Here is a 21,922-nt window from a genome sequence, read left to right on the forward strand (position 1 = left end):
GCTTCCCATCAGCCTTCCAGAGTCATTACTGGTTTTTGTAATGATCAGAGTTCTTAAGTCTTTCAGAGTTATTTCCCTTTACATTGTAATTGTCATTGTATAAATTGTTCTCATTGTGCTCACTAAATTCTGCATCAATTTATTCAAGTTTTCTCAAGTTGCTTTGAATTTGTCATATTCATAATTTATTATGGCACTATAATAATTCATTACAGTATTATATTATAATTTTTTCAGCCGTTCTCTAACTGATGGGTACCCTCTTTGTTGCCAGTTATTAGTACAACAAAAAGTACTGTTTTAAATATGTTTATATGTGGGAGCTCTTTTTGTCTTTGATCTCTTTGGTGGTATATGCTTAATACTAGTATCACCAGGCTGAAAAGTATTTATAATTTAGTGACTTCAGGGGTTATAGTTCCAAATTGCTTTGCAGAATGGTTGGACCAATTCACAGCTCCACAATAGTGCTTTAGTATACCTGTCCTTCCACAGCTCCTCCAGCAATTGTTGTTTTTTTTCCTTTACTTATATGTTATCTCTGCTAATCTGAAGGGCATGAAGGCAGGCTCAGAGTTGTTTTAATTTGCATTTATGTTACTAGTAGCAATTTAGAAATTTTTTCTCATGTTGATAGCTTGCATTTCTTATTTTGAATGGTTCATAATCCTACATATTAGTATCACTTCCCTATATATCTTGTATATCAGCACCTTACCAGAGAAATTTGTTGCAAATATTTTTTCCCAGTTAATTGCTTTTCTTCTAAGAAGAGAATTGCTTCTCTTCTAATTCATTTTGTTTGTGCAAAATCTTTTCAATTTCACATAATCCAAATTGTCCATTTTGTCCTTTATGATCATTTCTATCCCTTGCATGGTCTACAACTCTCCATCACCAAGAGTTCTAAAAGGTATGTCCCTTCTCCTCTAATTTTATGATATAATCTTTATTATATGATCTATCTAAATCATATATCCATTTAGACTTTATTGTGGCAAATGGTGGAATACTATGCTATTATGTTCAATCAGGGGCATTCCTTAAATTTGCATATCTGCTCTTTTCACATCAAGCAAGTGTGAGGGAATGATCTCCCCCTGCAAAGCACGAGCTGCCTAGGTGTTGTAAACCTTCCTGGGTACCACAGTACTAATCTCCTTCTTCACATTCATCTTAACTTTTATTCTAAACTGCCTATGCCTTCACCTTTTTCCTTCATCTCCTCTCAAAAAAGCTTTGTGGCCAGGCCACAGGCATTACATCCTTGCAAATCAGAAACAGAAACTCAGGTCTATATTCCCCTGAGCTTCATTGAATCCAAGGACCAGAAATCCAAACCATACATTTAAGAGGTATACATACTGTTCTGGCTGCAAATAGCCCAGCTGATGCTATGACAGCATTGTACTTGAAAGCCAGAAGATTCTTTGGAAATGCCATTTAGGATAAAGAAAAAAAAGTGCCTGGGAATATATATCTAAGCCTAGGGGATTCAAGGATACCTGAATATGCGAAAAAAGAATATGCTCTTCTGTGAAATTGTAAACTCTGTGGTAAAGAACTACAGAGGCAGCAAAAAGTGGTAACAATAAATCTAATCAAAAAACAGTGTGGCCCAATTTAATAGACTATCACTTTTTTGTATCTTCACTAATAACTTTAGTTTCAAATTTATACCATATTTTTAACTGTTAAAATCATTATTGTTAACATCATTTGAACAAAGGCAAATTCTGAGCAATTTCCACATGAGCGATTGCTTAGTTATTTTTAAAAGGTTACTAGATTAAGCCTGGCCCACACTACATTCTTCATAATTCTGCCCTTCCTGGATGCTTTAGAGAAGAGCTGATTGCTTCACTCCACCCAAGATGCACGTGAAAGTTCTATAACTACTTTCCCCACATCCCTCGTGTCTCCACCCTGTTTACGCCCTTGCTTTGGCGCTAGACTTGCTGTCTATGTCATGGGTGATATCCATTAGCAATAAACACATGAATAGATTGTGCCGCTGGCGGCTCCACCGTTTTTAGCTCGCCTGGCGGCACTGAGACCATCTGGCTTCAGTTTTTGCCACTAGTACCTCTTTCTAGTGGTAAAGCCTTGGGAACAGAATTCCCCCAAAGTTCATGGTGTAATAATAAGCATCTCCTGTTTCTATAGTGCCTCAAGCTTTACATTTATTTCCTGGAATATAAATGTAAACATAAACCACAAAGAAAATGTATGATTGGAAAATGATGTGAAGTGGTCATGTAGTGAGAGTGAGAGATGACAGATGGAAATTTTGAGCTCTGAGCTAGCACCAACGAATATTAAAGGACCTAGGGGATCATAGGATTTTTGATACAGAGCTGGAAGGGACCTCAAAGGGTATTTAGTTTAATCCCCTCATTTTACAGAGACAACTAGGTGGCACTTTGGATGGAGTGCTGAACCTAGAGTCAAGAAGACCTGAGTTTGCATCTGACCTAACTAGCTTTGTGACCCTGGGTAAGGCAATTTTTTTTTCACCTCTAAAAGGGGGATGATAACAGCCTCTACCTCTGGTGATCATTGTAAGGTTAAAATGGGCTAAGATGTATAAAGCACTTTGAAAATCTTCAAGTACCATATAAAACTAATGATGATGATGATGATGATGTAATTGAGGTGTGGGAAAGGTAAGTGACTTGCCCAAAGTCACATAGAGATGGGATTTTGATATGGATTCTATGACTCTTGAGTTAAAACTTAAGCATGCTGGACATATTCTTAATAGAGGATTGATGGGAGAGCACAGTGAAGAATTACATAGGATGTTCATTGCTCTGTGATTCTTAGTTTATTTGTATAAAGGGGGAAATGAGACTGTTTTGTCTACTCTGTGAGATAATAGATGTACAAAAGTTAGATTTTATTATGATGGTCTCGTGCTCAGCATGTATTAAGTGCTTAATCAATGTTCTTTCATTCATTTTATTTCTCCTCCCAGCCCTGTTCCTGACTTCCTCTGGAATTCAAAACTGTGCCCCCAGAAACCTTAATTTCTCTCACTCTTAGCTTTTCAGCTTCTTTTTGTGTGCTGTTTTCCCCCGTTAGAATGTAAGCTCCTTCAGGGCAAGGACTGTCTTTCTTTCTGCTCGTATTTGTATTTCCAGCACAGTGCTTAACACATAATAAGCACTTAATAAATGTTTATTTTCTTCTTTGCTTCCTTATTTCCATTGATTTATTCATTAGGAGCCTACCTGTCTTCAGTCTCTGCCCCTTCTAATTAATCTTCCTATTCTTCCTAATGAATAGCTTGATGTGTCAAGAACATAGTCCTCAGTCCTGAGGAGATATAATTTAAGTCAGCCATAATGCCATGGAAACACACATAAAAAAGAAAAAAAGGAAAATAAAAACATTAAACTGAGGCATGACTGGAAAGTAAAGCCTATCTGCCACCGGAGAAACAGATTATGTCCCTTTTGTCATTTCACTTCTCAACCTAATGATCTACGTGGTTAAACTGTCTTCTTTAGGGGCTCTTATGGTATCAAAAGATGTTTCATGTTTTAAAAATAGCCTTGGGCACAAAAAGCAAACAAAACAGCAATTCATCACTTTGCCTGCTCAACATACCGTAGTGACAGCAGAGGCCCTCAGGTAAACAAATTATTAGGTTATGGTGAATTGACTTTCATTGTACAGCATACCACACTGTAACTGAAATGTGATATGTCTTTTATACCCATCCATGCTTACCCAAACTGTGAGACTCTTGTTCCTTTCCTCTGTGAATCTGCCACAAGGGGTCTACCCAACATGTTAGGGGACCTTCTTTTAAATCCTTTAACCCTTTGTGAATCCCGGTGGAGCACAGCACTGTCCCATCTTTTTTGGACAAAGTTATACGTTTCCCTAATGACATCCTATACGCCACTTCTGTGTAATTCCTTATTTGTGAAGTGTTGCTGCCTGTTTATATCCAATACACACCTTTCCATTGCCTTTTGGCTGATCCTCAGTTTCAATTCTTTGGAGACTGTAGTGTTCCATGACTCACAGGTACAATATTCAACATCACCCAAAGAACATTTGTGTTAAAAACAAGAGTCTTTCAATCTTCACTATTCATTCAGCTAATCAATCAATGACCAGTAAGTACCTACTGCGCAGGCACCATGCTGTGCGCATGGAGTACAATTGCAAAAGCAGGACAGTCCCTGCCTTCAAGGAACCTCCATTCTGCTAGGCAGGTGTCTGTTCTTAGATAAGTAAATATGGGGCACATACAAAATAGTGCCGGGGGCGAGGGGAAACACTAATAACTGAGGGAATCGGGAAAGGTCTTTTGAAGGAGACTGTACTTGAGTTGGGGTTTCAAGAGTTTGAGGTAAGGACAGAGAGCATTCTAGGCATGGGGGTCAGCTTGTGCAGATGTAACGAATACAGAGAAGAGGTTGGCTAACCTGGATGGAGTAGAACACTTTGGGCAAGGGGAATAATATGCAATCAGGCTGCAGCCAGGTGATAAAGGACTTTAACTGCCCAACAGCTGAGTTTGTATTTTATTCCGAAGACCATGGTAATCCAGTGAAGCTTCTTCTCTGTGACCCTAGAGAAATCACTTAACCTCTACTTGCCTTAGTTTCCTCAACAGTAAAATGAAGATAATAATAGCATCTAACTCAGGATTGTTGTGAAGGTTAAATGAGATAATAGTTGTAAAGTGCTTACCATACTTTACCTCGCACATAGCAGGTGCTTAATAAATGCTTATTTCCTTCCTTCCTTGAGAAGAAGAGTGATACGGACAGAGCTGTACTTTAAGATTATCAATTTGGCAGTTGTAGATAGGGTAGACTATATAAAGGAGAGACTGGATACAGGGAAACCAATTACAAGGTTAGTAAAATAGTTTAGGTGAAAGGAGTAGGGTCCGCACGTGGGAAGTGAGAAGGCAACATGTGAGAGATCTTGACGAGAAGGAATATGCAAGACATGGCAATTGATTGAATACGTGAGAAGTGGGGTGAATAGGGAGAGCTGAATAACTCCTGTGAACTTTGGAGACTGGAAGAATGGCAGTATCCTCAACAGAAATAAAGAAGTTATGAGATAGGGTGGACTTAGGGGGAAAGATAAAGAATTCTGGTTTGAAAGTGTTGAGTTTGAGATGCCTATGGGATATTGTTGTTGTTTTGTTGTTTCAATTACGTCTGACTCTCCTTGACCCCACTTGTGGTTTTCTCGGCAAACATACTGGATCGGCTTACCATTTCCTTCTCTATCTTATTTTATAGATTAAGAAACTGAGGCAAACAGGATTAAGTGATTTGCCCTGGGTCACACAGCTGGTAAGTGTCTGGGGCCAGATTTGAACTCATGTCTTCCTGACTCCAGGGCTGGGATTCTATCCACTGCACCACCTAGCTGCTCTGCCTCCAGTTCAAAATGTCAGATAGTCACTTGATACTCTGCTGCTTAGTAGAGGAATGAAGTCTAGATCCCTAGATTACCATCTAGCCCTCAACTGCATAGAGATGTAACATAGAGATGATAATTGAATCCATGGAGGTTGATGACATCATCAAGAGAAAGTATAGGACCTAGGAGAGAGCCCTGGGTTGTTCAGGGACAGAGGGTGTGAGACCTGTATTATGATCTTGTAGAGGAAGTAGAGAATGATCAGTTAGCTAGGAGGAGAAACCAATAGAGCCAGAATACGGATACCTGGGGAAGATCTTCTTTGCCACCTTCCTGCAGCCATGAAAGTTGAGAAGTACAGCTTCAGCGAATACAAGATTTACCTGAGTCAAGGAAGGTGCTGCCACCAGACAAACAAGAAGATTTTCTAGTTCTTGAATGCAAATTCAAGTTCACATTCCTTTGAAAGACGAACCCAAAGAAGATCAATTGAACTGTCCTTTGTGGAAGAAAGCATGAGAAGGGATACAAAAGAAAAAGGGATACAAAATGAAAAAGATACAAAAGAAAAGAACTTGCCAGGATATTAAATATGATTTAGCAGCCACTAAAATTAAGGAGCATAGAGCTTAAAGTGCAATATTCCAGAAAGCAAAGAATGCAGGCTTACAACCAAGAATAACTTTCCCAGAAAAACTGATCATAAACATAGAGAGGGAAAGTGGACCTTCCTCAACAAAATAGAGAACTTCCCAAGAATTCCCAGTGAAAAGACCAGAGCTGTGTAGAAAGTTTGAAGTATAATCGAAGGAGACAAGAGAAACATAAAAAGGTTGACGTGAATAGACAATGATAATCAACTATACAAAGATATAAACTGTTTATATTTTAACATAGGGAAAGGATATATATACATACATACATATCTACATACATATACATATATATGTGTATATATATGCATCCCCTCTGAATCCTATCATCATCAGAGGTCATATGGGGATTCTAATTATACAGAAGACCTTGGAATTGTTATCTTGATGATCCTAAAAGAAGAATGGAAAAGAAGGGGAAGAAAAATGTACTGGAGGGGGATGGTTTTGGACGAAAAATGGAATGAGCAGAACCGGGAGCATAGTTTATACAATTATTACAATACTAAAAAGACAGCTCTGAAAGATTTAGGAATTCTGATCAGCATAATGACCAATGATGATTCAAGAGTACTAATGATGGAACATGCTACTACCCACCTTGTGATACAGAGATGATGGACTCAGATTGCAGATTAAGACACCAAAACCCTCAATAGATGAGTGAACTATAACAACAAAAATAGCTAACATTTATATAGTATTTACTGAGTGCCAGACATTGTGCTAACCATTTTATGATTATTATCTCATTTGAGCCTCACAACAACCATAAGAGTAGGGGCTATTATTATCATCCCCATTTTACAGATGAGGAAACTGAGGCAGAGATTAAGTGATTTGTCCAGGGTTACACAGCTATTAAGTGTCTGAAGCTGAATTTGAACCCAGGTTTTCCTGACCCCAGGTCCAGTGTTCTATCCACTGAGCCACCTAGCTGCCCCAGTACATATTGTATCCCCCTGTGTAGAATGTAAGTTCCTTGGGGACAAGGGCTGTTTCATTTGGTGACACAGTGGATAGAGTGCTGGACCTGAAGTCAGGAAGCTTCATCTTCCTGAATTCAAATCCAGCCTAACTAGCTGTATGACCTTGGCCAAGTCTCTTAACCCTGTTTGCCTCAGTTTCCTCATTTGTAAAATAAACTGGAGAAGGAAATGGCAAACCATGCCAGTATTTTTGCCAAGAAAACTCCAAATAAGGTCAAGGAGAGTCAGACACAACTGAACAATAAAGTTCCCACTGTCTAACACATTAGCTTGCACTTAGTAGATACAAACATACGTTTGCTGAATGAATTACCTTCTTAGTTCTGGTCAACTATGCCTCTATTAATTCAGTCTAGAGTGACCGTACCTTTTTTTTTGGCTGCCATCTTGAATCATACTGAGCTTTAACTAATCTAGTAAAAAACATCTCTCTAATCATGCTTCCCCTATCTTGCATTTTAGAAGTTAATTTTTGAAAGTGTAGTTTACGATTTTCACCATTAAGTTTCATCTTCTGAGGCTAAGTCAGCATTTTAGTTTGGTGACTATCATATGATCTATTATGCCTCTCAGCTCCCTGTCATCTGCAGATGTAAGAAGGACACATCCTAGTCTCATGATAATGGCATTCAGTGCTCACTTCCTGAGGGTCATAAGGTAGTCTTCATCCAAATCATTACTAATAATGTTAAATAGAATAGGGCCATTGTTTGACAATGTATATCTTATACTACTCCTATCTTGTACCGCCTCTTTGTTAAGAGGAGAGAGATGTGTTTCACCATCAACTCTCTGAAAATATATTGGTCACTGCATTGATCAGAATTCTGATATCCTTCAATGTGCTTCTCCCCTTGACCTTTTTTTTTTTATAGGCAGCTAGTGGCCCTAAGAAATTAGGCAGGTTGAACAGTCAGTTGCCCACTGAGCCAGCAGACCTCCTGAACATGTTTCTAATAACCACTGTAGTTAGCACTGTTATAGTGCCCTAAGGTTTGTAAAGCAATTTACAAATATCTCATTTGATCCTCATAACATCCCTGGAAGGTAGGTGCTATTGTTATCTCCATTTTAAAGATGAGAAAACTGAGGCAAATGGAGTTGAGTGACTTGCCTAGGCAGCTAATCTATGTCTAAGGTGGATTTGAACTCAGGGCTCCCTGACTCCAGGTCCAGTGTTCTATCCACTATGCCACCTATTTGCTTTGTACAAGTTACTCCTGTTCTTTTCTTGTGGATGGAACTCCCTTGGCAGCTCCCTCCCTTTCAGGGACATGTTCTTCCCTTTCCAGACAACTCACTTTGCTTCAAGGGCATGGCTTGCTTTTGAAAACCTAGCACAGCAAAATGCCTACAGCCAATGTTGCAGAAAATGATAGTTAAAACGTCCGTGCTTTATTCTCTTTGCTGCCTCTTGTCCTTTGCAAGCTTGCAATCTGGCAGATGAATCCCAAATTTACTTCCCAGGCTTCAAACTGTTTAATATTGCTCTGTCCTAAATAGCTCCAAATCCCCAAGGTCAGTTCAAACCAGACTTCCCGTCTCCCTAAAATAAGGAGCACACACCCTTTCTTATCCCTTTTCAATTTATAAGCTTTAAATAAAACACAAACAATCCAACCTAGCATTTCTAATGGTAAGCAGAATTTTATAGCAGGTAAATGAAACCTCAGTTAAGAGTAAATAAAGAAGAAATAAACAAGTTGGGACACCCAGGTAATTAGAAAGGGGACAAGCAGTTTTACTAAGAGGTAAAAGGGGTCACTGGATTAATTGTGCCCTTTGGCTGGCTCTTATCACCCCCAGAGCTGCAGATCCATGCTGCTGTCACTCTCAGGCTGCTGTCACAGCTCTGACTCAGTCCAATCCTTCTGAGAGGCCTCTGTAGCAGAGCTCTTAGTAGCTTCCCATTTCCATATTTTACTCTTTTGTTCTCTTTTCTGACTTGCTCTGCTCGTATGATTTGGCCCCTCCTATCTTCTACCCACAAATCCTTCCCCTCTTCAAAAAGGTGGGTGAGGCAGTTTTGGGCATCATGGAAGGCTTATTCTGACAGTACCATTTAGTGCCTTCTCCCAAATCTCTTGAATTATTCTCTCCTGTGAGTATTGTGGTCATTGTGTGAATTGTTCTCCTGGTCGTACTTATTTCATTCTGCATCAATTCATCCATCTTCCTAAGTTTCTCTGAATTTATCATATTTGTCATTTCATATAGTTCAATAACGTTCTATTACATCCAAATATCACAGTTTGTCCAGCTAATCCCCAATTAATGGGTGTCTGCTATCCTGATTATTGCTAGTAGCATTTCTGTATCTCTGGATCTTACTTTTTTTTTGTCTTTGATTTCCTTGGGGCATATGTCTATCATTGGGATGGCCAGGTCAACTATTTTGTCACTTTTCTTGAATGATTCCAAATTTTTTTTTTAGAAAATGTTGGACCTATTGAGATTTAACAATAGAGTACTAATGTGCCTCTTTTCCCATTGCCCTTATAACATTGACCATTTTTAATCTTTTGCCATTTTTGCCAATCCAATAGGGTGAATAGGGTGAAGTGAAATCTCTTAGTTCTTTAATTTTAATTTTTTAAATTTTAGTGATTTTGAACATTCTTTTGTATGGTTGTCAGTGGTTTGCATTTTTTTTTAAACTCCTTCATATCATTTGATTACTTATCTGTGGAGAAATGTCTTTTTCTTAATATATTGCTTATATTCCCTATATATCCTGAATATTAAACCTTTATCAGAGATATTTGAGGTGAAACTTTTTTCCAATTGACAACTTCCCTTCTTATTTTTAGCTGCATTGATTTTATTTGTGCAAAGCAGCCAGATATTCTCTTTTTTCTTGTTGTTCCATCCTTTTGGTTGTGTCTGACTCTTTATTGACCCCATTTGGGATTTTCTTGGCAAAGATACTGGAATGTTTTGCCATTTCCTTCTCCAGCTCATTTTAGGGATGAGGAGCCTCATGAGGCAAACAGGGCTAAGTGACTTGCCCAGGGTTACACAGCTAATAAGTGTGTGAGGCCAGATTTGAACTCAGGAAGATGAGTCTTCCTGATTCCAGGCCCTGTACCCTATCCACTATGTCACCTAGCTTCCCCTGATGTTCTCTTACCACATCCTCACTGACCTTGAGTTTCAACTCCCTGTTAACCAATTTTATTTTACCCTTCTTATTCTAAAAACCATCTTCTTTGGAAGGGAAAATAGAAGCAATATAAGAGTTGAGAATGATAGCACCTCTCATTCCTATTACTATCATCTCCTCTACCCTGTACAGTGAGGTGGGTTGGCCTGGAGTCTGCAAAAACTCTTGAACCTAAATCATCAAGATGATAAATTGTCCCCTTTTCCTAAATGATGATGGCCTGAAATGATGGCATATTTTGTATGAGTGTGTGATGTCTTCTCTGTATGTATATGTAAATGGTTAATTTTTATTATTAGATAAATATGATGCCTGTCTGGCTCCCAGAGGAGAGGACAGTTCCAAATCAGAAAAACAAAAGATCAGAGAGGAATCTGGGCAGCTAGGAAGGTGGTGAGAAAAAGAGGAAAGGTTTTAGTTCAGCGCAAACAGGGATTAGAAGGAATCGATTTCTCTGGTAACCAGAGGCATCTACAAGCACTTGCTTGTAGAACTCAAGAAGCCAAGGGAGAGATACCAGTCTGTTCACAGATGTAGAACTGGAAGAGGATTGATAGGTCATCTAATCCAACCCACTTATTTTACAAATGAGGAAACTCAGGGCCAGAAAGCGGTTTGCCCAAGGCAGTACATAGTAAAGATGAGATTTGAATTCAGGTCTTCGAACTCATTACAGTGTTCTTTCGTAATATACTGATATAAGAGAATACAGATTTCTTTGAAGCAGTTAGGAACTGGCTAGAAAGAATGACCCTGAACATAAGTTTCTAGTAAGATCTGTCTCTTGAGCTGCATGTAGGGGAACTTCCTATGTCTTTCCTGTGTGGTATAGTGGATAAGGCACTGAATTTGGAGTCAGAAGACTGGTTTTGAATCTTGGCTCTTCTACTTATTACCTGTGTCCCCTTGAGTAAGTCCTCCCACCTCTCTTGATTTTAATTTTCTTATCTACAAACGAGAGACTGGGTGACCTATAATCTCCCTTCAGGAGTAAAATCCCATGATCCAAATTGCCCATTCAAATATAACAGTTTTTGGAATCTGCAAGAATATGTTACTATGATGGGGTGAGACATGGATGATGAGAGAAAGGGCAAATCTCCTGAAGAGAAAGGGCCCTGAGCTCTAAGTTTTTAATAACCAGGGGTCCTGTAGAGTCACTACGGAGCACAGCCATCCAGAGAAAACAGATCAAATGCTGATTGATGAAGTTAAGCAGCAGATGAGGGGGAATCCTTGCCTTCTATTCCTGGATGGGGCCTGATGTTTGACATGATTCCTGACAAGTTACTTGTCTGAAAGTGAAATAACAAGAGATCTAGTTTGGGGAAAAGCAATGGTCAGACTTACCAGATCTTCCATCAAAGTATCTTCACCACCCAAAACGCGAATGTTCCATCTGTTTACTTGTTCAGGCGTGGCCCCGTGTGAGGGATGAGAAGGGCATTTCTGAGGGACGGCCTTTTAGGTCATTGGATCGTTAAAAAATGCTTGGATGGATTGCTTTCAGTCTGGTGTGTTTTTGAAAGACGCAGTACAACAATCAGGGCGAACCCATCTGGTATTAATATGGCTGTCATAAGCACTGCCATTTCAAGTCTGACTGAAGCATTATTTTACAGTATTGTCCAGTCCTTATTCCCGCCCTTGCTCCAGCAGCCCAAATGACAAGCAAGTGACAGAAACCGAAAGATATGACAAATTAAAAAGTAGAGGCATTTTTTAAGCAATAAGAGAAAAACAGCTGGGCCGAGTCCATGCAGTTCTGGATTTCCTCCAAAGGTTTCCAAAGAACAGAGGAATGTTTTTGCTGTTCACTTACACAGCTGACCTGGACTGTTGCCATGAAAGGGGGGTTGTGTTTATTTGGTTTTCACTTTTTAGCATGAAATATAGCCTGGTCTTGTTTCCTCTGTCACTGGGGCTCTAAGAATGTCTCTGACCAGAACCCTGCCATCCCATTTGCAAAGCTGCCTCTTCCCAGTGGGGTGGGCCTGCAGTGGGACTCTGAGCCCTGGTGGAGAGAGAGGGAGGAGCTAGCTTGGACTAAGTCTCTGCTTTGTCAGTTTGGAAATGGGGAGTGTTGAAACTTCTTGGCGATGGGTCTCCATTGAGAGATAGATAGCTCCCTCTAATTTGGTATTTGATCTGTGTAGGTCTGGGATGATTCTGATTTGCCTGTAAACTTAGGGCCCTGCCTCCTCTTGAGCATTCTGAGGCTTTTTCTTTCTCATGGATCCTGACCAAATTTTGCACTAATACACTCATGTATACTCTCCTGATGATCTAAGCATTAATTCTCTGTGACTCCTGCCCCTGTCCCCCAAAAGTCATAGGCTTGGGGACTTTTAAGCAGGAAGGAGATTCAGAGGTCAAATAATCCAACCCTTTTACTGTACACTGGTTGATTCAACAATGTGTTAGTCCCTGCAACGCAGCACAGTACAACAAATATTGAGCGAGTATTTAGCATAGACAGAGCTCTGTGCTAGGCACAGGGGGAGGTTCAAAGTTTAACTAAGATAGCTTCTGCCTGTGTATTGGGAACTTTGCAGGGAGGGGGAGAGTGTCTGAGCCTGCAGATGTTTGGGTGTGTGTCTCTAAGGGTGTGTATACAGGAGTATGTGTGTGCACGTGGCTAGGCACAAAGAAACGTCTGTTCCTGAAGCCTGCAGCCTGTAGGCTGCAACAGAGCCACACACAGAGGGAACTTAATATACAACTTGTCATTTGAGGACGATCCCCCAAATGATGGGTGCTATGAAAACAGGGGGCAGACTTGGCCTTAGTCTACCCTGCATTCACTTACTGAGCTTTCTAGTCTCAAGATACTCACGGCAGCTTGGATGGATCTACCACAGTGATGCAGAAGGCAGGGAAGGAACAAGATAGACCAGAACTTTGTTTCTGCCTCTTTCATGGAACACGTCTTTATGTCAGATTCTAATTTGCATATCTCTCTCAGACCTGACACCTAGTTGTATGGAAGCACACTATACATGCATATGTAGATATATGTGGATATCTATGTGCACAATATATTATAATCATGCAGACACATATATATTTTTATGTAAACCTGCATATACACGAGTGTACACATACATATGTGTGTATAGATACACATGTACATCTGTATACTAGGAGCAGCAACCTTGCCCTACAAGCTTTGACCCTGTGAGTATGCGACAAGGATTCTGGCCCCTTGCTGAAGGACATACATAATCTCAAATGCATAGATGACCAAACAGTGAACATGAGATGTACATTCCCAGTCCTGCAGACAACTTCATGAGTTTGAGTAGTGGTGAGCACTATAATCTCTCAATCAGCGCCCATTGCACTGGGAGTTAATTCCTATAGTTCTTTTGGGAGGACGTGGCCTGTACCAGGAGGATGAGACCAAACCATGCACTATCTTATCAAAAGTTACTAACGTTGAGGGACTTGTTCAAGCAGTGAAAAATCAAAATGAAGGCCAAATTGCTGTCCATCAGTCTCATCAACCTCCTGGGTGAGCATGATAACATTTACAGGCCACTCTTTCCTGATTTGTCTTTATCAATCAATCAATCAATCAATATTTATTAAGTGCCTACTGTGTGTTTATATATCCACTTCGGTTATCTAGATGTTTTCATTTTAACTCATGGACAGGATATTTAGTCCAGATATCTCTGGAATCTGGCCTACCCCTTTCCAAGAGAGATTGTAATTTCTGTCTTGAGAGAAGCAGGAGAAGGGCTATGGTTGGGTGCTTGCTCCTTCTCGCACGTATTTCCAAGATGAGTATTGGACTAAAATTGTACCTATCTGCCCCCATCAGATGTCTCTGGTCTAGGGTACTGTTTTATTTATTATTTTTTTTCTTCTTTTATTTTTTTTCTTTTTCTTTTTCTTTCTTTCTTTTTTTTAGGGTACTGTTTTAGAGGAATTAACAACAAAAGCTTCTTCCTCCATCCCTTTAGCTTATCCTCACTGGTTATTTCCTTTTTGCCTTTCGTGGTTACAAATGGTCAACAGCAGTATATACATTTACCCAAACAAACAGAAATCAAAGCAGTTATGTATCAAATATTACCAGAAAATACAAAAGTAAATGAGATGGAAGTATAGTCTCTCAACTCAAACAAGAAAGAGGCCCTGAGCTCCCCCAAGTGGCAATTTTCTTTCCAAAGTCTCTAGGAAGGTAAGCTAGAAATAGGGACATACTGCACAGCCCGTTTCCTCTACATGTCTATAGCTTTAAAAGTCATTCTTTCTATGTGTCTCTCCCAAAGAATCTCTACAACCACATGTCTCTCTCTCTCTCTCTCTCTCTCTCTCTCTCTCTCTCTCTCTCTTCTCTCTTCTCTCTCTGTCTCTCTGTCTCTCTCTTCTCTCTTTCTCTCCTCTCTCTCTCTCTCTCCTCTCTCTCTCTCTCTCCTCTCTCTCTCTCTCTCTCTCTCTCCTCTCTCTCCTCTCTCTCTCTTTCTCTCTCTCTCTCTCTCTCTCTCTCCTCTCTCTCTCTCTCTCTCTCTCTCTCTCTCTCTCTCTCTCTGGCACCAAATTTGCCTTTCATACAAGTATCCAGCTTCACCTCCGCATTCTCCAATTCACCAATTATAAATCACATCACCCTGGGAGAACTGAGCTGTGCACAAGATGCCTCAGGCTTGTTTGGAAGCCTAGTACATGTATTTTAAGCATTCTCTGTGGTTGAAGAAATAAATAGCTGTCCTATACCTGATCTACCTTCTACACTGAGTACTTTTTTAATCCCTTTGAAGGTGACCCTAGATATGAGCCTAAGCTTGAAGTGATTTGTCTTTTAGGTTTTTAAGTGGAGATTTAAAGAGCCAAAGAATGTAAGAAAAAGAGTTTGACTCCTCTCTAGAGGTGAAAAAATCAGTGGCATGGCTTGACCCTATGTCATTCTGATTCCAAACCTAGCTCCCTCTTCACTGTTCGTATTGCTTCTAAAAGTACTATATTAACATAAGGTCTTCTTTTCATAAGCTCCTTGAAGGAACAGACTACATGACAGGAAATATGGTACCATGGAAATTGTTCAGGAGTCAGAGGACCTCTTCCTCCCCACCTCCCCCCAATTATTTATCTGAGGCAAAATTCACAGAATCACAGGATCTCAGAGGTGGAAAAGACTCAGACGCCATCTAGAGCAACCTGTGCCTGACCAGAGTGCCCTCTACCAGAATCCTCATCCAGTAGTTATTCTATTATGCTGCTAGTCTATACTACTACCCTAAATGCACGCTCTTAGACTTCATGTGCAGACAAACTCACTTTTTCCTAAGGCAGTCTATTCTACTGTTTGGATAAGATCTAATTGTTAGGGAGTCTTCCTTATATGGAGCTGAAATCTGACTCTTTGAAACATCTAATCTTTGTTGTGTGTTCTGTCCCCTGGAACCAAGCAAAACATACGTATCTCAGCCTTTTTCCATGTAACAAGCCCTTTGGATATTTGGGATTTGGATATGGGGGCTTATTTAAAAGGAACATTACTGGGCAAATAAGGAAAAGCAAAACAAATTTCAAAAGCATAGAAATGAATTTATGGTGCATAGTGTTAAACAAGGAGGCAATGTACTGTAGTGAAATGAACACTGGCTCTGGAGTCAGAAAACCTGGGTTCAAATCCCATTCCTGATGGTACTACTTTGTGTGACCTTGGGCACATCATTTAATTCACATGAGACTCAGTTTCTTTATCTGTAAAACAAGGGGTTTGGATTAGATGACCTTTAAGGTCCTTTCCTAAAGTAACCACAGCATAACCACAAATTGGTTTGAATTAAATTGGGACCCCCAGAACCCTATCTCATTCACCCTCTTATGGGTGAATCTTTTTCCAAGGTGGTCATATGGGCTCAATCATAAGCCCCATCATGCCTGGAAATCTCTGTATCACAACAGCTTCTTCCCAACACCAGGAGCAAATTGGCTTCTCTTCTTTTTTTGATGCCTGAACTCCATGTTGAACCTCCCACCAAGCTCCTGTTCACAACTTATGGTATGCCTCCAACTCTTGGCTCATTTGCTGAGTACAGATGACTGACAGGCCCTAACCCCAGTGACTGCTCATACATTTCCTAACTCAGGTCCCCTAACCTGGTTCTTTTTGGTGACTCAGGTATCCTCCCAGGATACCTTTTTAGATTCCCATTATTATTATCATTATTATTATTATTAAGTACTATAAAATGTACTTTACACATATGTTACTAATACTGGGCAGTTTCCAGCACCAGTAACAGTCTTTTCATCACACCTCTCATGAGCAAAAGTAGCAGCTGTGTTTCATTAGAGAGCATGAAAAGCTATTGTCCGCTTGATTGTACCAGATGCTAAGTATGAGAAGCTGTTGGAAATAATGAAAAGGCTTCCTTTTTTAAACTTGAGGTTTAAAACTATTTCTATTTCCCAAGTTTGTTTACATAGTGGAGAATTGACTGAATAATTTCTGGGGGAAAAAAAGAAAGTGTTAAGAGGACCAATGCTACCATTAGTGGGAATATTGAAGGAAGTTGGAAATAAGGACCCTAAGCTGGAAGCAGTTGGGCAATGCAGTAGATAGAATGCTCAGCCTGGAGTCAGGAAGACCTGAGTTCAAATCCAGCCTCAGACACTAACTGGAGGGGTGACCCTGGGATAGTCACTTAACCCTGTTGGTCTCAGTTTCCTCATCTGTAAAATGAGGTGAAGAAGGAAATGGCAAACCTCTCCAGTATCTTTGCCAAGAAAACCCCAAATGGGGTCACAAAGAGTCAGATAGGATTGAAATGACTGAACAAAGCTCGGAGAGCTGCTGTATTGGACACACTGATGAATTAGTTGAATATTTGGCAAAACCTGCCTTAAACTTCATGTCAGCGTGTCAAGCACCTGTCGTTGCCAACTGCCTTGTGATAAGATCACCTTACAAGATTCCTCTGAGGGGTTGTCAGGGGTTGTCCTCTGAGGCCTGCAATGCAGTGGTGAGAGAACAAGACCTAGTTTTGAGTCCCAAGATCTGCCACTGTTTGGCCATGGTACTTAAGTCTTCTGAGCTTCAATTTCCTAAACTATAAAAGAGTAATAATATGAATATTTTAGCAACCTCATGGGGGCTCTTGTGAGATCAGTTGAAATAATGGCAGCCTCTTGTACCATAAAGTACTATGTAAATGTATACCACTATTATTATCTCTAGAGAGCCTTTTTAGTGTTATATTTACCCCCTGGTAAGTTTTGAAACTTACACTCTCAAATAAAGGATTGTCAAATGATTTGCTTTGAGTGTTTAATTCCTTAAAATTAATATACAGAAGTAAAGTCTCTTAAGTTCCTAAGGAACTAGCCAACTTCTATTCATAGTATAAAGACAACTTACATCTTTGCTTTCCATTGCTTGTCACCCATAGGCATCCAATCATTAAATCCTTGATTCTTCTTTTGATAATGCTTTCATAATGGGAAATAAGGTTGAATAGACAGGTTGAAATAAGGTTACTGATGTCCTTGGAAGCCAGGCAGGGGATTCTTTGTGGTATGTTCTAGAGGAGGGGGTTCTTATCCTTGTGTGTGTGTGTGTGTGTGTGTGTGTGTGTGTGTGTGTGTGTGTGTGTGTGTGATGGGTTGCCCCTTTGGAAGTCTGGAGAAGCCTATGGACCCCTTCTTAGAATAAAATTTTTAAATAATTGAAGGAAATCCAAATTTGAGTCATAGGTTAGTGAAAATAAAGATACATTTTTTCCCATCCAAGTACACAGACCTTCTAAAATCTACCCATGAAGTCTTTAGGAGTTTGTTAACCCCAAGTCTAGAACCCCCTGTTCTAGAACATAAAGTGACATTGTGAGAGTGGGTCCCTCATTGCCTCCAGATAAAAACATTCCATTCCTCAAAGTTCCCTAGCGCTTTTTACATGCATCTTTTATTTTCCTCATTCGTCTGCCTTACATTATACTCACCTGTATGAACATTCTTCTTCTCCTTCCCTTCCTGCCTCCTGAAAGAATGCAACCTACTTGAGAGAAAGGACTATATAATTTTAAAAGTTGTATCTCCAGTGCCTAACACAGCACCTTACACACAGAAAGCACTTAAGAAAGCTTTGTGGAGCTGAATTTGTTGGTAGGCAGAATTTGTTGAAGAGACTGGAGCTCAGAGGCTAGGCATGAGGTGATGAGGTCCTAGATTAGGATGGTGGCATTGGGAACTGAACTTAAAAGCAATAAGAAAGATATAAATGAAGAAACTACAGAACTTTGTGACCAATTGGATAAAGGGGATGAAGGCTAGTGAAGAGTCAGCCAAGATTTGTAGTCTGAGCTAGTGGAAGGATGATACCAATAGATAGAAATGAGATAATCCACGAGGGAAATTGATTTTGGGAGTAGGGAGAGATGATATCTTTTTTGGACGTGCTATGTCTGAGGGACGTATAATTTGATATTCCACCTACCTGGATAGGTGGAAATATAGGACTGATGTAAAGAAAGTTCAGGCTTATAAATATATGTCAGGAAGTCATCTGCAACTTATTACATTGGGAGGGTTTTCTAGGTAAGAGAGGGGAAGGGGGATATATATATATGTATATGGAAATGAAGGTAATATAAAAAACTTATCGAGACATTTTAAAAAGAAGTCATCAGTAAAGGGGTAATACTTGAGGTCAGGAGAGTAAAGGAGTTGTCCAGGGAGGTGAGTACATTGGCAGAGTGCTGCCAATACCTCAGAGCCTTGGAGGATACTCCCCTCCTCTAATTAATGGTGTAGGAGGATGAAGGGGATTTATCCAAGGAAACGGAAGAAGAAGAACCAGAGAAGTGGGAAAAGAACTAGGAAAATACAACAGTCAAGGAAGCATCTCGGTGTTACAAAAAGATGACTGAATCCAGAGCCTTATGTTCAAATCTCAGCTCCAACATTTACAATCTATGTGTGACCTTAGGCAAGTCACTTAGCTTTCCTGGGCCTCAGTTTCCCATTTATAAAATAAGTAGATTGGACCAGATGGTTTCTATTGGGAGAAGGCTCCTCTTGGGGTACCCTTTTGGGCTCCAAACTCCTTAGTTTTAAAAAATAGGATTCAGCCAGAAAGTAGAAGAGCTGCTCCCCAGAACACTTACATCATGTTGGTATAGCCTGCCCCCTTTGCATACCGCCCGCCAGTCGTCCTGACCTATGTCCTGCCACTGAACCCCAGGGGAGAATGAGGCTGAGGACTTTGCACAGCTCTGCCTCACTTCAATACAATTCACTTGCAAGTCAAGACATCACCCTCTTGACGTTCAACAACAACCACAACAACAATGACAACATCATCATCATCATCATCATCATCATCATCATCATCATCATTATCACCATTATCATCATCATCATTAACCACAACAAGGACAACAGCTACTCTCTTTGTGACAGCCCGTGGTCTCAGACGACCCCATTCTCCTCCCAGTAGTGCCACTCCCCACTCCTTCAAGTGAACAGAGTGGGCCAGGCTTGCTTATTTTTAAGGTCTATTTCAACTTTGAAATGCTATGCTTGTCTGTACAGAGTTCTCTTGCAGTTAGCTCGCCACTGCCTAATCTTCCCTTTGCCCCTTGCTTATTTCTATTCACAACTGAGACCCTCTAGAGGCAATCACCGGGTACTACAACGAATCCAGGTGCCTGAGGAAAAGATGGGCTAGCTGCCTCCAGCTTTATACTTTCCCAAAGCCCGTTTTTCTTAAGAAAAGCATTAAGGGTAATGCTTTTAAACGCCTTTTTCCTCAGGCACCCTCCCATCATATGCTGCCAATTTTAAGTATTCAGGGGGCCTGGCAGGAATCCCAGATCTTTCTTATGTGTTTCCCACAAGACAAAGGGGCATAAATACAAACCATGCCCTGAGAAGCATTCCTGTCTACCCCAGAGATAAGAAGCAAATCATTCCTTTGTAAGAACTCTGGGTTTTGCAATAGTTTCTACCCCTTTAATTATGAATGTTCATTGATGCATATGGTTGTTACTGAGTAAAATGCTCAAAATAATTTATCTGCAAACTGTTCAGGTTTTGTGAGCAAAGGTGGATCAGTAGTCTTTTCAAATTGAGGATTTAGTAACTTGGAGATTCTTCTAACTTGGTTTAAAAATTTTTATGTTGTTCTGATATCTGATTAGGTGATATAATTCTATTACGAATGTCTATTTTTCTTAACAGCCCTTTTCATTTATTGGCATTTATTTATATCTTAATTTACAAATACGTATCAGGCTTTTACAAAAAAGTCATTTTAGTAATTTTTTAACATAATTCCCAATTAGTTTCTGGAATGTCTAGGCTTAATTAATAGTGTATTAATTAGTATGTTTAACTTTACACAAACACAGACACCTCCAAACCAACATTGAATATCCCTCTTCTTTTATCATGTTGCCAATTTGCTGGGTGAAACCTAAGAGTTGTTTTGATTTGCATTTCTTTTATCATTAGTTATTTGGAGCAAGCTTTCATATAGTTATCAATATTTTGCAAGTCTTCATTTGAGATACATTGTTTGTATCCTTTGCCTGCTTCTCTCCTTTATGTTTCTCTTTATGTCTCTGTCTCTCTATGTCAGTCTCAGTCTGTTAGTTTCTCTCTCTCTGTCTCTCTCTCTCTCTGTCTCTCTCTCTCTCTCTCTCTCTCTCTCTCTGTCTCTCCTCTCTCTCTCTCTCTCTCTCTCTCTCTCTCCCTCTCTCTCTCTCTCTCTCTCCCTCTCTCTCTCACTCGTATGCTATATTCTTTACAGGATTCAAACCATTAGACAGGTTTCCCAACACTCTCCTGCCTCCATTCCAACCTTGGAACAAATTTTCATCTCATGACAATTAACAGAATCCTAGCTCACATATCTTTAAATCCAAAGAAAAGTCCCGGAGTTAAATGATCAGTTTAGAACCAAAAGAACAATATAGACAATTGCTACAACAATGTAAATGAAATTATCACTAAAAGTGGAAAAAACAGTGAAAGGGACAGATAATGAAACATACTTTTCAACTCTCTCGCAGAGAAGTAGAGAGTCTTTAAGAACAGAACAGCATGTATACCAGGAGATTCGAGATGTGTATTGAATGTTTTTACTTAATTGTTTTCCTTTGTCACAAAGGAAGGGCTTGATTTGCAATGGTGGATATGGTTTTTTCTTGTTTTGTTTTGTTTTGTTTTTCCAGAAATTAATGCTACTGAGAAGTAAAGGCAAGAGGCATCCATATGTAACAGGGAACTGTTCAGTTACAAATAAAATATATTTTAAAAAAACAAATTATGACATTAAATAAGAGGAGGCAAACACTTCAGCTCAGTGTAACACCATGCAAAGGTAAGCTTTTAACAAGTGACATGATGATTTCTTTGTTATTAGCATGAAATTTGGTCTCAGTTTTTCTTCCAGTTCCTAGATGACCCATTAGGCTAACTGGTTGGTATTTGATAATTATTTGCAACCATCCTAATAAATGACACCCTAAGTCACCTACAATTTGGTTCAGCTTCCTGTCAGCTGTGATGACAAAAAATGGAGGCTCAGAAATCAAACTCTCAAGCTTTTACCTCAGGCAGTATTCACATGAACCTTTTAAAAATGTATGTAACTTAATGTCCAGTCCAGACTCTAAAATATGTGTTCCTTTTGCTCATTGACCTTGTTATTTTATGTGCCACAGCAAGCAGTCAGGCAAACTGAATAGTTCTCAGGAAAG

General features: G+C 39.8%; 1 long non-coding RNA gene across 1 annotated transcript in view; it reads right to left on the reverse strand.

Moving 5' to 3' along the window:
- Positions 1-11,999, reverse strand: part of LOC110207928 (uncharacterized) — an 80,009-nt gene extending 68,010 nt beyond the window's left edge. Inside the window, exon 1 of the long non-coding RNA XR_002324355.2 lies at positions 11,556-11,999. This is a non-coding gene — a long non-coding RNA (uncharacterized LOC110207928). The remainder of the gene's footprint in view (positions 1-11,555) is intronic.
- Positions 12,000-21,922: the final 9,923 nt, after the last annotated feature.

The sequence above is a fragment of the Phascolarctos cinereus genome, unplaced genomic scaffold, assembly GCF_003287225.1.
Source record: "Phascolarctos cinereus isolate Bilbo 61053 unplaced genomic scaffold, phaCin_HiC Scaffold_4;HRSCAF=312, whole genome shotgun sequence".
Taxonomy (NCBI): domain Eukaryota; kingdom Metazoa; phylum Chordata; class Mammalia; order Diprotodontia; family Phascolarctidae; genus Phascolarctos; species Phascolarctos cinereus.